The sequence below is a fragment of the Humulus lupulus genome, chromosome 6, assembly GCF_963169125.1.
Source record: "Humulus lupulus chromosome 6, drHumLupu1.1, whole genome shotgun sequence".
Taxonomy (NCBI): Eukaryota; Viridiplantae; Streptophyta; class Magnoliopsida; order Rosales; family Cannabaceae; genus Humulus; species Humulus lupulus.
Window position 1 is genome coordinate 217,767,556 of NC_084798.1, and position 6,000 is coordinate 217,773,555.

Genomic DNA, 6,000 nt, shown 5'->3' on the forward strand with positions numbered 1-6,000 from the left:
AGAGGTATAATTATCAGTTCCTATGTAACTGAGAATTTACCCACTTTTTCTTACGATGATAAGGTGTAAACCATGAATAACAATCACCTGTATCATACCGATATATCATTTTATTTTTAATTTTAATAATTATTTTTAAGTAACTACTAGTTACTAGTAGTAACTACCAGTTACTAAAGGGATATATAACTGATATTTTAGTATCTTCATCTTCTTGTTCCACACAGGGCTGCAGAGTTCATCATATGCAAGCTTAAAGAAATGGGGAAAGTGAGTTCAGAAGATTTATCACTTATTATGGTGGAGTTTAATAGTCTTGATAATGATCAATCTGGAACTTTGTCACATTCTGATATAACTCTGGCTCAGTTATCTCCACCATCTAGTTGTACACCTAAATAATAATAATAATGCCCCACATCATTCATTAGGGTTTCCACTTTTTTCCATTGTAACATTAAAGTGAGATACAGACTTAGCTGAGGTACTTAATAGCAACCATGGAAGTTTATATACATAAATATTGTTATTTAAGTCATCTTACCAAAAAATGTTATCTTATCTTATCTTATAAAAGGAATGCCAATGTTTGAATCAAGCATACATATATAGTCATTTGTAGGGTCACTCTTTATTATTTTTTGACTTGTAAAGATGGTCCAAATATAAGACTTCAACAAAAATGAGAGGAATAATGATAAGGATATTCAAAAGATATCAAATATCTTATTATTATGTTTTAATTGGCTATTTTTAGATATTTATTAATTTAAATAATTTCTTAATTAGTACAGAAATAGAATTTTTACTGTAATCTATATATGAATTAATGTTCAATGAGAAGACTAAACCATAATTATTCAATTCTCCTAGTCTCATAAATCTATTTTGGTATCATAAGTATCTTTCTTGAGAAACCTCTAACATTGCTCCTTCTATTCTTTCACTTATACCAATCATAAAAAAAAAACAAGTTCAACATGATTCAAATCAACTGCACCCAGGAATCTTGATGTCCACAACATTTCTCAATCTCCCAGCATCATCCCACCGCTCAGCTGAGGCATAGATGTTGGCAAGAAGAGAAGAATAGCCGGTCTTCTCAGGCTGTAACTTGAAGCAATTCCTAGCTGCAGTCTCCCCAAGCTCGACATTGTTGTGTATTCTGCATGCGAGAAGCAATGCTCCCCAAACTCCGACATGAGGCTGCATTGGCATAGTCTTTATCAACTCATGAGCTTCTTGCAATAGTCCTCCCTTGCCTAAAAGATCAAACATGATCCCATAATGATCAACAGAAGGCAATAGCCCTTGGTCCTTCATGGAGAAACACATGTAGCCTTCTTCAACTAAGTCAGCATGGTTATAAGCAGACAGGAGGCCCTTGTTCATGGCTAAATTTGGGCAAATATGCTCGTTTTTTATCTCTTCAAACAACTCAATTGCGTTGATTGCCTAACATTTACACCACAGCCTGAGATCATTGCAGAATAAGCAACAAAATCTTTCTTTCTTAAACCACGAAATATAACACCAGTCAAAGTCATCCCATCTGGATGAATGTTGATATTGATTTAATCATATGATTAAACAGCTCAAGGGCCTTCTTTGATTCGTTGTTTTGTTCATAGCATTAAACGCAAGAAGTTCTTTGCTGTTCATCTGATCAAAGAGTAGACGAGCAGAGAACATCTCCATGTTTCGAACACCCAGAAATCATGGCGATCCAAGGAACATTATTTCTTATAGGCGTTGCATCAATATTGCTTCGTGCTAACTCCATGCTCCCACAACTCAAATAACAACTTAACACAGCAGTCTCCACATAAATAGAGCCATAAAACTCATACTTATAAACATGAGAATGAACCGAAGAGGACATGGCAAAAGAGCTTGGACAGAGACCAAATCTAAGCATCTGAAGATAAAGAGACAATGCAGTGTTGAATTGCCCATGATGGGAGAAGAATCTAACAGCAAAACTCCATAAATGGCCATCTGGGTTCTGCAAACTGTAAAGGATTTTGGTGTGTATTGAGCTATATTCCTGGAATTCAGAGTTGTGAAGAGGAGAATTTGATGAGCCAAGAGGGCCTGAAGTTGGCTAGGACCATTGGTGATTATGGGTGAGTGAATTTGTTTAAGTTGGTCAAAAGTTCGAGAACTAGTTAGCAAGAGCGTAAGCTTCTGGACTATTACCATTGAAAGAACAATTCTTTAGTTGCATTCATTCACCATTGTTATGTCTCAGTTGATCTTTGGATTATAAACTGAAAAACCAAACCAAATACAAGAAGATGAGAAGGGTGTCAAAACAACACTAATATAGGGTCATAAGACATGACACTATTATTCTATTGAGTAAATTTGTATATTGTGTGAAATACTATCTACTTGAAGATTTTTCTTCTATAATATATATTAGAATGAGTCCAAAATTAATTAGTGTTCAATATTTAATAATAGAGGTATCATAGTGGTTTGTTGAGGATGATGCTCAAACTGGAAGTAGGCACTGCTATGGCTGAACCATTATAAATTTTTTTTGGTGTTCCTTGTGTTTGATATTATTTCCCTTGTCAAGTTTGATTCATTTCAGTTCTATACTCGTTGTTTTGTTGCTGTTTCTCTAACCTTGTTTGAAGAGATTTCGAGTCTTGTATCTTACAACAAAGAGCATTATCAATTGGAAGTTAAAATGCAGTACACGATATGACCAGATTCCAATTTTAGCTAAAAGAACAACCAGCAAAGGGAAAAAAGAAAAACAGAAGTTTAAATAGTACACCATGTATTCGGTTTGTAGACAATAAGATAAGTTGTTATTAAAAACACTAACCTCAAAAGTTACCAGCTTGAATCTCTCTGTCACACATTTCTTCGAACACCACATAGGCTTGAGAAATATTGTATTTTCTGTATACTCAATTTCTTGCAATCATCCATCTTCATAAACCTCATCACTTGAAAAAGCATCAATGCCTCGTCCAATTGAACAATAACAAAAGTCGGACAACCAACCTGAATAATGACTTTGAATGAATGTGTCGGATTCTTATGGCCTCTTCATTTTCCTTCGTCCGATTGTACCGCAGATTCCATTAAGTTTAATTCAATTTTTCAACTTAAATCAAAGAATTTATCTTCCTCAATGAGCTTACTCCCATTCCAATAGATAGTCTCAATCATTTTATTTCAAACTATCCGGAAGTGCCTTGAGTGCTGACGAGTGTGGAAAAAAGCAACATTAATGGAGGATGAAGATATAATTCAAAGACCTCACTCCCTCCACCTTGGTCTCGATCTCGGCTCAGTCTCTCAATCTCATCCACCACACGGCGTCGTTTCCCACCTCCCTTCCTCACTCAGTCGCCGACCCCACCTTGGTGCGGTTTGGATTTGGGTTTGGGTTTGATTTAACTTGGAAATCTTGGATTTTGGCTATCTGGGCACCTGTTTCTTTGGCTAGAAAATAGAAAATCAGTCATCTTTGTTACAAAAAATGTGACTTTCTTTTGTTACCCTTATAAGTGTCGATACTGCTAATATATGCATATACACATCTGTTTTGATTAACTTTGAATACTTTGAATAAGGATCTATACTTGCTACATGTGATTGAAGAGGATTAGAGTTTTGGTGGAGAAGCTTTCTGAATCGTCCAAAGTTGGTGGAGGAATAATTGGTGATATTAACACTTGCATTGATAGAATTCCATTGATAGAGAATTCTGATGATAATGGAGTGGATATTGATAATCAGAAAATTAAACCTCAATTGAATAAAACAGCAGAATATATTTGTTACCTCAATGGCTTTAGATTAGATGCTTATTTCAGAAGGTCCAGGGATGTTGACATTGATGGCATATCTAGCTCCAGCACTAGATAATTCAACATAAATGAACTGAATATTGTGCAAGGAGTTAGACAAATTTGGCTGGAGAAGCTTTGGATATTGGAAGGGAGGACAGAGCTCCGCTCACTCGGCTTCTGATCAGATCTTAGTTTCTTCTAAGGTATGTTTGTGTAGAATTAAGAAAGCTTGGATAGTCAATGTGGATGGTTTAGACTGCAAAGTCTGCAGAATTAGAGCATCTCGTTGAAGAGTTGGACTTGTCGAAGGCGGCTGCGACCATGGTAATTGATGACCAGCACTCTGTTGAATTTTCGAGGAGAAGATAGAGTCTAAAAGGAATCATCTTAAAGAGTTGAACTCTCAATGGTAAGATGTCAATGTTAAATCACTTGGCTTAGTTCGGTGTACTTGGCCAAGGCATGTGGCTATAGATTTGGTTCCAAACTATTTATGACTTAACTCATTTTGGTCCCAGCATTATGAATGAATGTAACTTGGATATATCAACACATAAGTGATCTTTTACAGGAGAGTTCTCAAAATCCCTTTGGAAGAGGAAAGTCTTCAAGGAAAATCTTCAAAAGCTGACGGGATTGAACAAGAAATAAAGACCATATCGTCCAAAATTCAAAAGAGGTATTGAGAACATTTCTAAGCTAAGAAGAAACAAGTAGGAAGGCAGGCATATAGGCTCCTCACAAACATCCATGGGAGCTTTGAACAAATATCTGAGAAAATTCTGGCAGCATACCATAATCTAATAACAGTAGAGAGTTGGTTTACAATTTCTACTCTAGTCTTTGCCTTCTTCATCTCTTTGGAACCATTTAGAGCAATGGACTACATATTCAAATAATTTCATTTCTCTTTATATAGAAAATACAAAGACCTTAATTCAAATCTCATTCTCATTCTAATAAGTGAGATTAAGTTTGAGTTTAATTAAATTTTATTTAAGTTATTAAACATATGATTTTATTATTTTTAAATAATTATCATTATAAAATATCTTAAAAATATCATATTTTAATTTGTTTAATTATTTATTATTTTTTAAAATAATTATCATTGTAAAAAACATCTTATTTTAATTTGTTTAATTATTTATTATTTTTAAATAATTATCATTGTATAATATCTCAAAAATATCCTAATTTATTTTTTTAATTATTTATTTAATTTAATTTTTAATTTAAGTGTTTATAAACTACCGTTAAATATAAGAATATTCTGTTAAATATAAAAATATTCTATTAAAGTTAACATTAACAAAATAAAAAACTGTCAAAATCTAGAATTTCCATTATCTACATGGAAGAGATATAAATGGAATTACACGTGTTTCTACTCTCAACATTTTATCTAATTACTTCTTACAAAAAAGATGTATTGTAGGCCTTGTAGCTATAGCAAATCACCCTTTGTTGTCTTTGTTTGCCTGCAAGAGTTTCAATAAATATATATATGAGGATTATTATTAGTTTAATTTCATTATGATTACATTAATGTGTGAACAAAATCATGAAAAATTAATACACAATAGAACTAGAGATTAGGTCTAACCTCCTCCTTGATCGATCTTTCACCAAATGCATTTTTACAATTCAAACACCGACATTTATCGGAACATCCAACCGATTCCTTAAAATAAAAAATAAAAATAAATCAATATATATCATGCATGCATGCAATATCTATTATAACTATATATTAATAATTAATTCATGGATAATAATTCTTTACCTTCCAACATTTACAATAGCCTACCACACATTTTGACTTTTTGCAAGTGCAACCATCCGTGGGCTTTGCTTCTATCTATTATTTATATATATAATTATTAGAAATTATTACTTGTATTAACATAATTTAAAAAAAATAAGAGAATTGCTAAGTAATATCATTGGTGTCCAACATCACAAGTAGGTTGCATAGTACAATTCAAAATTGGATCAAACTCATTTGAATTTAATAAATATCATGAGTTATCACTAACTAATAATGATATGATGCAACCTCATGTGTTTGTTGGACAACTTAAAGTGCCGAATAACAACACTAAAATAAATTACATACCGAAAAGGTCTTTGGTTGAAAGGTATGGTTTGGATGAAGTGAACGTGCCATGTCCACATCATTTTT

The 6,000-nt window shown here is 33.0% G+C and overlaps 1 pseudogene; it reads right to left on the reverse strand.

Moving 5' to 3' along the window:
- Positions 1-791: 791 nt before the first annotated feature.
- LOC133783338 (pentatricopeptide repeat-containing protein At4g22760-like) lies at positions 792-4,421 on the reverse strand (annotated as a pseudogene).
- Between the last annotated feature and the right edge of the window lie 1,579 nt (positions 4,422-6,000).